Source organism: Mauremys mutica, chromosome 1 (assembly GCF_020497125.1).
Source record: "Mauremys mutica isolate MM-2020 ecotype Southern chromosome 1, ASM2049712v1, whole genome shotgun sequence".
NCBI lineage: Eukaryota > Metazoa > Chordata > Testudines > Geoemydidae > Mauremys > Mauremys mutica.
In genome coordinates, this window is record NC_059072.1 from 331948210 (window position 1) to 331960281 (window position 12072).

Here is a 12072-nt window from a genome sequence, read left to right on the forward strand (position 1 = left end):
TCAGCACTGGTGAGGCCTCATTTGGAGTACTGTGTCCAGTTTTGGGTCCCACACTACAAGAAGGATGTGGATAAATTGGAGGGAGTCCAGCGGAGGGCAACAAAAATGATTAGGGGGCTGGAGCACATGACTTATGAGGAGAGGCTGAGGGAACTGGGATTGTTTAGCCTACAGAAGACAAGAATGAGGGGGGATTTGATAGCTGCTTTCAACTACCTGAAAGGGGGTTCCAAAGAGGATGGATCTAGACTGTTCTCAGTGGTAGAAGATGACAGAACAAGGAGTAATGGTCTCAAGTTGCAGAGGGGGAGGTTTAGGTTGGACGTTAGGAAAAACTTTTTCACTAGTAGGGTGGTGAAGAACTGGAATGGGTTACCTAGGGAGGTGGTGGAATCTCCTTCCTTAGAGGTTTTTAAGGTCAGTCTTGACAAAGCCCTGGCTGGGATGATTTAGTTGGGTTTGCTCCTGCTTTGAGCAGGGGGTTGGACTAGATGACCTCCTGAGGTCCCTTCCAACCCTGAGATTCTATGATTCTATGTGATATATCTTGACTTTAGTAAGGCTTTTGATACTGTCTCACATGAACTTGTCATAAACAAACTAGAGAAATACAATCTAGATGGAGTTACTATAAGGTGGGTACATAACTGGTTGAAAAACCATTCCCAGAGAGTAGTTATCAGTGGTTCACAGGCAAGGTAGAAGGGCATATCAAGTAGGGTCCTGCGGGGATCCGTTCTGGGTCTGATTCTGTTAGATATCTTCATCAATAATTTAGATAATGGCATAGAGAGTACACTTATAAAGTTTGTGGACAATACTAAGCTGTAAGGGATTGCAAGTGCTTTGGAGGACAGGACTTAAATTCAAACGGGAGAAATGGTCTCAGGCAAACAGGATGAAATTAAATAAGCACAAATGCAAAGCCCAGTCTGGAAGATGAGCTGGGAACACACTTACCAGATTGGGGCCCATTCAAAATCCAGGAGTAGGAGCTTCCCCCCACCCCGATTTTTAGCCCAGTGATTAGCGCATTTATTTAGGATGTGGGAGACCCAGGTTCAGTTCCCCCCTCTGTCTGATGGAAAGGAAGGATTTGAACAGGGCATCCCTAATCCCTGGGCGATGAGGTATTCTGATGTAGGTCTTTCTCAGTCTTTCCGGTTGAAGCTGTTCCACTTTAGATAAACACTTTAGGAATCACTGGGCCAGAGAGTGAGAATGATTTGAAAGTATGGTGGTTAGGGGCCTCATCTGGGAGGTGGGAGACCCAGGACCCAGTCTCCGTACTCTAATTAATTACTCTAATTTGTTGTCCAATGTGGAACAGCTTCAACAGGAGAGAGTGAGAACAAGCCACTGGTTAGGGCACTCTCTTTAGATGTGGGAGACCTATATTCAAATCCTTTCTTCCCATCAGGCAGAAGGGGGAATTGAATGTGCTCTAATGATTAGGCTAAAAGTTATAAATGCTTTTTCTAAGGAGCAGCTTAGATGTCTGACTTCAGGATAGGAATTATTGGTTGTGTATCACAAGTAGACGTAGGTGTCTCCCTGCAGTCCAGAGCCATGTGCCTAACAGCATGAGAGGGGTGGGGCTTTGTACACACCCTTCTTGTCACAGGTGCCAACTTTTTGCCCCAGCCCTGCCCTGACTCTGCCCCCAACCTGCCCCTACTGGACCCCTCCCCAAATCCTCACCCTGGCCCCGCCTCTTCCCCAAGTGCACCATGTTCCTCCTTCACGTTCCTCCTTCTCCTCCCTCCCACCGCTTGCTGCGCGAAACAGCTGTTTTGCGGCGCAAGCGCTGGGAGGGAGAGGGGAGATGCAGGACTCAGCAGTGTGCTCAGGGGAGAAGGCAGAGGTAAGCTGGGGCAGGGGGGAGGGTCAGGGAGCTGCTGTGGGTGCAGAGCACCCACCAATTTTTCCCAGTGGGTGCTCCAGCCCCGGAGCATGCATGGAGTTGGCACCTATGCCTCTTGTTAGCATCTCCCTTTGGCTAGCTTAGGCAGGAAGCCGCCTAGCTTGTTGGATTTTGTGGATTGTGTTCTTAGGTGCCTTGCTCTCCCCATCCATTGTATAGGGAGCCTAGGTGCCTAACTCAAGCTTTGTGGATTGCAAGGATTTTCTAGCACCTAAAAGTTATGTATTGCAACCCCCAGAGCTCTTGAATCTGGCCCAACATATCTCCCAAATTCCTTTAAAATGTAACCAGGCTCAGATCTTCTTTGGACAGTGATCAGGATCTTGTATCCTCACCTTCAGCATGGCCGTCCTTAGATGTGCCTCTTACTACCTGAGCACTATTGCTGTACGGTGCATGCGTACATTGTGATTTTAATGGGGTTCCCTTTCTGGACAACTCCTGTAGAATTAAAATGAAATTTATGAACCATCCTGCAGAACTTTATGGAGAATTATATCTGTTCTGTAGAGTCTGAGAGGGTTCTATAAAGCTACAGAAAATTTATCATAAATTGTACAGGAGTTTTGCATAAGGGCATATTTGCAGGGACAATTTTTCACAGCATTACTCTAAATTATGTGCTGAAATTTGCAAGATACATCTATGGGCTACATTAGGGATTTTTATATCAAGGTAGCTACATCAGTGCAAAGCCCCAGTGTAGTTGGACTGTAATGGCTTGAAACTTGGGTAATTAGCACTTGTCCAAGTCTTGCTTTTCCCTGGTGCAGAGTGTCCAGGCTAGGGATTTGCAGATATACCCAATGTACACAGGCCTTATATCAGTATATTTTGCTTTGAAAAATTTACCAAGTGAAAAATCAGGAAATTCTCTCAACTGTGGTGAGAGATCAGAGGAAATAGAGGGTAAGTCTGGTTGCCTTTTGTTTCTCATCAAGTGTAGAGGGTGGAGTTATGGCAATAGGAGGAAGCTATAAACATGTAAAGATTGGAATGTAGTTCTGTTGCCTCACAAGACCTTTGTCTTTGACATTAAATTAAGACTTTTTAAGGCTGGCAGGCAAAGCCAGTTCTTATTGCTCTTTTAAGTGCTGCGGAGGAGGTCATGTGTCTCTTTCGCTTTCATAAAAATCCTTCTTCTTTGTCTGCTGTTTATACTTATTTAAACAAAGTTTATGAAGCATTATAAAATAAGGTTCCCAGATGTTTTCCTCCACTCGATAAGTCCAATCTCCTTCATTGCATAATCATGAGTCCAAACCTAGGCCAGCTGGATTAAAACTCAGAGTTGTGAAGTCCTTCCTGCACTGTAATATTTGTTTATTTTTACCTTTATAAAACACCTTAAGCTTTTAGTTTTTATTTTAAACTATTTAGTCTAAAATCCCACACAGATTTTTCTCTTGCAATTGTTTTTGGTCATATGAGGAAATCCACTCTATTAGATACCCAGCTAGGGGAAAGGAAAGACAGTTCAGTGATTGTGTTGCTTGCCTGGGAGATCTCAGTTTAATTCCCTGCTCCACCATAGGTTTCAGGTGTGATTCTGGACAAGTGATTTGGATAAGCCTATGGTGGAGCAGGGAATTGAACTGATATTTAGGTGGCCAATTCCCATTGGTTTAAATAGGAATTAGGTGCCTGAATACCTTTGAGGATTTGGGCCTTAGCCTCTCAGGTCCCCATTTGTAAAACAGGGATAGCAGTACTTCCCTACTTAACAGGGGTGTTGTGAGGTGCTCAGCTACTATAGTGGGAGGGCTAAGTACCTGAGATAGCACACAAATCTTCTTCGCTGTGTGAATGATACATGTCTGATGTCTTTAAAACGTCTGATCATTAAAGATTCCATAGCATTTTTCTCAAGATTGTGGACCCTTGTGTTGACACCAGCCTCCAATTATTTTTATTATTACACCCCCAGCATAGTACTATTTGAGCACAACTTAAAACACAGACATTAAAAATAGTGTGACTAGAGCAGATTGAAAAACAGGGGAGGAAATATCAATATTTGAAAATATTTCGCTTGTTTTTCTTTGAAATTTTCCAACCATTTTCTGTCCTCTCGCTCGTCAACAGGGAGACTTTCCCCTAGAGCCAATATAGTACCAGCCAGGGCGCTCATTTGCCGTGGCTATGGCAACACTTCCTGTCATGGAAATACCAGACCAGAGATGATTTGTGCAATTTGACCTATAAACAGCAAGATTCAGGTTCTGCTAGTTAGTCCAGGGGGAGGGAATGCCATAGCTGGAACCAGGAACTGAGAGTGCCTTTACCCAGCTCTGTAAATTCAACCCCAGGAGAGGCAAGATTTTTAGAGAAAGAGGTCAAAGACTAGGGATTTAGATATAATAAGCACCTTAACTTGAACCTGGAAGCAAATTGGCAACCACTTCAGAGTCTGAAGAACAAGAGCAGTTTTATGGTCTGGTTTGTCTACACTATTAGTATTATCTACTACTTATCTACCAAAGGTGGACAATAGCATTCAGCATTAGTTGAAGTTTAAAAGTAGCCTTCCAGGACAACCCCATTTAGAGTGTATTAGAGCAGCCCAGCCTGGCGGGCACAAAGACATGGATAACTGGCAAGACCCACATCTGAGAGGAAAATCTCTTGGCCAGACCACAATTAAAAAAAAGACATTTCTGGTTACAGTTGAATCTTAGAAATCCAGAAACAGCACAAGACCTTGAGGGTGTGAGCCAACCCGACAGTCAACCAAACTGGCATTCTCAACCTACCATGAAGCAACATCCTCTACCATTTCTTTAAAGCAGCAAACATCATCTCAGATCTATCAGGACTGAACTTAAGACCTCTGTGTGAAGGTGGTAAGAAACTGCAGTCTCATCTTATCCCGGACAATATTATTGAATAAAGTGGCCTGCAAAATCCATCCTTAAAGTAATTGCAAGAAGGTTGCATATAATTTTACTTTGTCTAATAGTAAGTACAGGTAAGGCTGGCTCTAGTAAATCTCAGAGCAGTCAATCATTGATTATTCTTTTTTTTTTTATTGACCACCCCAGAATAACAGAATGTTTTAACTTTTTCTCCTTAGCTGGCATGATGCAGAATGGATTGTCAGCTCTTCTCTTGGAACAAGTCAGAAAGTAAATAGGAGTGGCATCCTTTTGCTTTTGATGTTAATGTCCTTATTGTTTCCATTGCTAAACTCCACTCCTCCTTCCCAGCACTTAGGCAAATAAGCGATTTGTAGAGCTTTCAGGTTACAAAACAGCCGTCATAAAATCAAGAGTCCTGATTGAAGCACCCTGGATCTGAAAAAATTTCAGTCCTCTTCTTCTGAAAGATCCAATAGACTCAATCCTGCTCCCATTGAAGTAAGTTAGATTTTTGCCATTTTCCTCAATGGTGCAGGATCAACCCCAAATCCTTCTTAACACCAGTATAGTCCAACTGAGAAGTATTTAGACGAGGGCTATAAAATGTATTGATATCAACACCCTTTTACAAAAATTGAGTGAGGAGGTGGCATTTAGAGAAATTATGTATATTGCAGCAGTGCCAAGAGCCTCTGACCAAGATGGGGGCTCCATTGTGCTAGGCACTGCATGAACATACTATAAAAGATATTCCTGCCTCACAGAACTTAAAGTAGGGGTGTTTAAGGTTTCCAAAAAAACCCACTGAAGCAGTAGACAGGGATGAAGAATACAGGGCCTTTACTGTAGAAGGAAATCCATTACTTTCTTCAAGGCTTACAGACTCTCATATTCTGAATGAATCCAGAAGGGTCTCTAATATAATGCTCTGCACTTCTGTAGCAACTTCTATCCAGAGATCTTCATACATGTGTAACCCTTCTGCCAGGTGGAGCCAGCAGCAACCAGGGTTGGATTCAATATCTAGCAGTTCCTTTTCAACAATACATCACAGAGCCAGCTCAAGCCTCCACCCAGTAACCTGGGAAAACTACACACCACGCCAGGGCACCTCTGAGAGGCAATACTTCCCCACTCGCAAGCACAGAGTCTAAGTGTAGAAAAGAAACTTGTAATGAAAGGAGGGAAGTCACACGACATTAATTAGGGAAAATGCCACAAACAAGATTCATAATAATAAAACTGTGAGCAGGATATCCACCCCAGAGTGCGTGGGGCAGTGCCTTCTGCCTCAGGTTCTTGAGTTCTATAACCAAAAGTTCCTTTTCTGTGCCCCTCTCTGCTTCTTCACCATACCTCACTCTCAGTGGTTATCCTTGGTCAATGAGGACCCAGGGTTCAGAGGTGCATCTGTGTGAGTTCTCCTCCCACCAGGGGAAGAAGGCACCTTGCTTATTCTGCCATCTGAGTACTTGTGGTGGCTGGCCACCCCACAGCTGCTTGTTCTGCTGGCCACCCTGCCAGCTGCTCGTTCCGCTCCACTGGCTGCCTTGCCAGCCGCTCATTCGGCTTGCTGGTTACCACTTGCCTCTCTGCTGTGACCTCTGCAGGTCAGTCTCTTGAAGTTCCACCCAGCTCTTAGTGATTTTCAGCTCTGAGGCTGGGCAGAGATGCTGTCCCACCATAAGTTACTGTTAGCTCTTTTAAGCACTTAAAATAACCAAAATGTCCTAATGAGAGCCCATTTAGCTCCATCTTTGAACAGTGGAGAAGAACAGGTTAAACCAGACCAGGATCCCTTAGGAAAAGTCCAAACCTCCTGGCTAGGACACCTGTCCCTGCCCCTCTCTTTTTCACAGGAGTCTGGCATTTGAGCCCCTGGCTTAACGAGGTCCTTTCAGCTGAGGGTGACAGGTTAAGCACAGTTCTGCTCCCCTTTACTCAGACAATAAAGAGAACAACATTGATAATATTTCACTACCCCTGCATTCAGTACTAAAGTAATTTGTAACCCAGCACCACTCAAAGCTCATCATTTCTGCTAGACACCCACGCAGAGTAGGTATGTTCATGTAAATCCAGTTTGCTCCTGAAGTCTCTTCCCCTCCCCAGCTAGCTGTCAGGGGAGAATTCATTCAGACCCTGCTTACACATGTCATTTACAGTTATTTAATTCTATTATGTCCCTAAATGGCAGATAATCAGTTTCTCATTTTACAAATAAGGCACAGGGAGACTTATTTTTCCCAGAGCCACATAAGGTTTTTTTGTTTTGTCTTTTAAACAAACTGGGAATAGAATCTAGGTTTCCTGACCTCTAGGCATGTAAGTCAGCCACAAGACCATCCTTTTTTCTAATATGGCATGTTCAGCAAATTTGAGCTACCTTGTATACAGTTTCAGAGTGGTAGCCGTGTTAGTCTGTATCAGCAAAAACAATGAGGAGTCCTTGTGGCACCTTAGAGAGTAACAAATTTATTTGGGCATAAGCTTTTGTGGGCTAGAACCCACTTAATCAGATACATGGAGTGAAAAATACAGGAGCAGGTATAATACATGAAAGGATGGGGGGTTGCAAAATTCTGACAGATGCTCTTAAAATAATGTCTATGGCAAATGATCACCCACTTCCTGACTAGTGAGATACTACTGTAAGGCTATTGGTGGGCTTTTTCTACAAATTTTCAGACTAACTGGATACATGACCATTATAAGCCATCATCATACAGTTTTCAGGACAGTGCACACTTTTTAAAGCCAAGGAGTACAATAGATTGCCTCTTCTTTCCAGTAGAGGGCAGTATGCACATAACTAGAGAAGATGGCCTAGTATTTGAAATGCAAGCAAATTATGCAAAACGGTGTGTGACTCCAATGGGTGGGGTGATCTAAAGAGGTCAACAGTAGACTAAATTAACACCAGTTTTGTAGCTACATTTGCAGCAGACAACAGTGAAGGAGGGAGGCCAGGCTTGGATTGTGATATAACTGCAGAACAAGTACACTTTAAACCTTGGGTACCTTCAGCTGCCAAACTAAACATGTGTGGCCAGAATAGTTAACTTTTTTATAGGAAATTAATAAGCAGAAATGGCCTATGTGATACCCCATCACCTAATATTTAAGTAAGTGCTTTCTTATTAAGGACATATAATATTTAAGGAACAGGAAGAGACCACCATCCTACTCAACATGCCTGCTCTTTTAAGGGTGCTATTAATTCCACCTGCGTTTTTACTTAAACCTTCAACGCCTCCCTTCTCCACAAAAGAATGAGGGTAACTCTTAGACTCATTAGTTTTAATATACTTTGTATTTATTAGTGCCTGAAGGACTCCAAAGAGCTTTACATTAACTAGGGGTCAGATGCTGCAACCACTACCAAGGTAAGTCAATATGACCATTCATGGACGTAAGGATTTTGGCTCAGATCCTCAAAGGTATTCAGGAATCTGTCTCTCAGTTGAAATCAATGAGAGTTAGATACCTGAATACCTTTGAGGGTCTGGGCCTGTGCCCCTTACGTAAGCATTTGCAGTCACTGTAGTGGATGGGGAACAAGACTAACAAACTGCATGCCAGTGAGAGAAGGGGAATTTTGGCTAATGGCTTCAGGGACAGACCTGAACTGTTAAACTTGAGGTACTCTTTATAAAGTCTCTTTTGAAAGTCCTCCAAGCTATAAGCTGCATGGGTGTGAGTTTATCTACCCAGGGAGGACGCAGAACTGAGTTGTCCCCAACAAGATTTGAACTTGGGTTTTCAGGAGTCGTACTAGACATTTCAAAACTGATGCACAGGGCTCTCTCTTATAGCATTTATACTGTTTGTTAAGCAGTTCTGCAACCTTATTCTGTATATTTATTACCCTTTGTGTGGAATTGTTCTTCATGAGTTCCTTGTTTGAACCTGATTTGTAGATTATGGCGGAGATTTTCAAAACTGCCTTAGATATTTGGACACCCAACTTGCATTAAAATTAATGGGACTTTGGCATCCAGAAAGTGGTTCTGAACGTTTCAGTCAATACTTTTTAAACCCTTTACTAGTGTGACAAAATAATCAGCTTTATTAGTCCCTTTCATTTTGAAAACTTTAATCAGGTCACCTTAAAGTCTCAGCAAGAATCAGATCAATTCACTTAATCATTCTTTAGAATAGATTTTTGTTCTGATTTTAGATTTCCAAACTAAAGGAAGAGAGATACAGACAGAAAAAGGTGTCCATTTGCCCCCCTCACCCCTAATCATCTAGGTCAGGGGTCGGCAACCTTTCAGAAGTGGAGTGCCGAGTCTTCATTTATTCACTCTAATTTAAGGTTCCGCATGCCGGTAATACATTTTAACATTTTAGAAGGTCTCTTTCTATAAGTTTATATTATATAACTTAACTATTGTATGTAAAGTAAACAAGCTTTTCAAAATGTTTAAGAAGCATCATTTAAAATTAAATTAAAATGCTGATCTTATGCCGCCAGCCTGCTCAGCTTGCTGCCAGCCTGGGGTTCTGTTCACCTAGGGCGAGCAGAGCCTGCGGCCGGGACCCCGGGACCCCAGACCTGTGGGGTGGTTCAGAGGGCTGGGGGCATGGGAGGGTGCAGGGCAGAAGGCTGGGTGTGTGTGGGGGGTTCAAGGGTCAGGGCAGAGGGCTGGGGGTGTGTGGGGGTGCAGGGAAGAAGACTGGGTGTGTGCGGGGGTTCAGGGCAGAGGGATGGGGCTGTGGGGATGCAGGGTAGATGGCTGGGTATGTGTTGGGGTGGGGGGCACAGGGCAGAAGGCTGAGTGTGTGTGGGGGGGTCAGGGCAGAGGGCTGGGGTGCTCGGCTCGTAGGGGTGCTCCCAGCCCCCTGAGCAGCCCCCTGAGCAGCTCAGGGCAGGGGGCTGGAAGGGATGTGCCCTGTTCCACCCCCTTCCCCCAGGCTCCATCCCTACCTCTCACTGCGTCCTGTACGGAGCTGTGCGCACGCTGCCACTCTTCCCCCTCCCCCTCGCAAGGGCCATCAACCTGATTTCATGCAATAATTTACAAAGTTAAAGCTTTTTCTTTGCTTTTATTTTTGTAGCATGAGCCTCTTTCAAAGCGTTATTAGTTTTAAAGGATTACCCCCACCTCCATCTATTTAGACCCCAAATTCTCAAAAATCTCCTACTAACAAGCATTTTGGGTTGCTGGGAATGTCAATTTCCAAAGTCATATTTGATCTATTATCTTATAATCCCAGAACTTGTTTACCCTAGAATCCAATCAGAGAGTATGTTTATTAGATATCCTTTTAGATTTTCCACAGTTCCAACAAATATTCTCCCAAAACAGCTTTATCCCACTAAACTTTTAGATGTTCTAAGATCAGATACTCTATGCCAGGGATCGGCAACCTTTGGCACACGACTCGCCAGGGTAAGCCCCCTGGCGGGCCGGGCCAGTTTGTTTACCTGCCGCGTCCACCGGTTCAGCCGATTGCGACTCCCACTAGCCGCGGTTCGCCGCTCCAGGCCAATGGGGGCTGCGGGAAGCGGTGCGGGATGAGGGATGTACTGGCCGCCGCTTCCTGCAGCCCCCATTGGCCTGGAGCGGCGAACTGCAGCCAGTGGGAGCCACGATCGGCTGAACCTGTGTACGCGGCAGGTAAACAAACCGGCCTGGCCCACCAGGGGGCTTACCCTGGCAGGCCATGTGCCACAGGCTGCCGATCTCTGATCTATGCCCTTAATATAGTTTCCTTTTAACAGCTATGAAGTGACTGACAGAAAACCTGAGAAATGCTTGGTTGGAGCAGAGCCCTTGAGTACAACTGTGAGACCAGAGTAGACCATTTGCTAATGGTGGTGGGAAAGTATTGGCACTTACTGTATCTGTTAAACATATTAGATTGCACAACACACTAGAAAATGGACCACAGGGAGCAATCCAGCTCTGGCAGGGAGATGGTCTGGACAGTCACAATTTTCCATCTCTAACTAATATGATTCTATGAAAAATGGGCTAAATTCTCAGTTACATTAAAGCCCCTTTATGCTGCTCTGGAAGCAGGTGAAAATGGCCTGCTGAGAAGAACATCTTGCACAAGGGGCCTACCCAGTTAGCATAAGGACTCTATGCCAACCTTGCTCTTAGCACTTGGTGTAGGAAATATAATGGGGATAGGTGAGAGAGAGAGAGAGAGGGAAGGAGGGAATGGGTGAGCCAGAACACACTGCCCTACAGCTGTCCTCTTCTTCCCAGGACCCATGGGGAGTAGAGCATAAGTGTCAGCCACCCCGGAACTGCTCTAACTCACACTGGGAGCCTTGTGCCAATAAATACAAGTCACTGAACAACCTCAAAAATACAGGGCGCACAAATGTGGCTTAAGTCCACTTTTCCTCACTCTCTGCTCTGTCCCTGCCCTAAGGGCAGGAGCAGAGGAACAAAGAACTGGGCCCTGGGCCTTTTCTTGTGTTGGGGGTGGAAGGAAAGAATTCATTTACTGAAACTGTTGCAAAGTAACTCTTCCCAAGTTGTTGAGATAAAATAAATATTTGCCTTGGTTTTGTTTCATTGGTTAGGTACTTGCTATGTGAAATAGTACAAATAGCTTTATTTGTGCAGCACTTTCCATTCAAAGTGCGCCCAACAATACTTTACAGAATCAGATCATCCAAGACACGAGACTGAATACAGTAAATGAGAGAGAACGGTAGTGCAGAGGTACAGTGAGTACAGCTCCTGCAGTACTAACCCCTGCAAAATTCTCCAGGAGAGTCTTGTCTGCATGAAGGATAGCGGGACTGGTTCCTGAATGGTGACTAAATCAAAGCATTCAGTCATGAGGCCAATAACCAAGAGAGGCAGACAAATAAAGAGGCACAGGCAAGAGAGAAATTATATGTTGTAAGATGAAGTCTATTAGCATACGTTAGCAAAAGATTGATTACTTTTAAGTAGGGCTTGGTTTTAAGTTTTGTTACCTTGTTGGGTACACTTTGGTAGAACGTTAGCTTAAGGGTAGGTTAGCCTTTCTGGAATGTCTTTCAGCACTATGAAGGGGTCCTTAGTGCTGCATGAAACAGGGGTCACAGCATAGTACTAGATGGGATGAAGGGCATTTTAAGTAAGAGATCTGTTAATGGAAACCAGGTTTAATAGGCTGCCTTGCTACTGGAGGGGTTACAGAAGAGTCAGTACCATCAAGGAAGAAAAAAAAAAAAGAGACAAAGACACATTTTGCAATCACATTAATCTAAATAGTCAGTCTAAGCAGTTGATGGGGATTAAGCCAGGTGACTCCCAAAGTCAACACAGCCTATGTGAC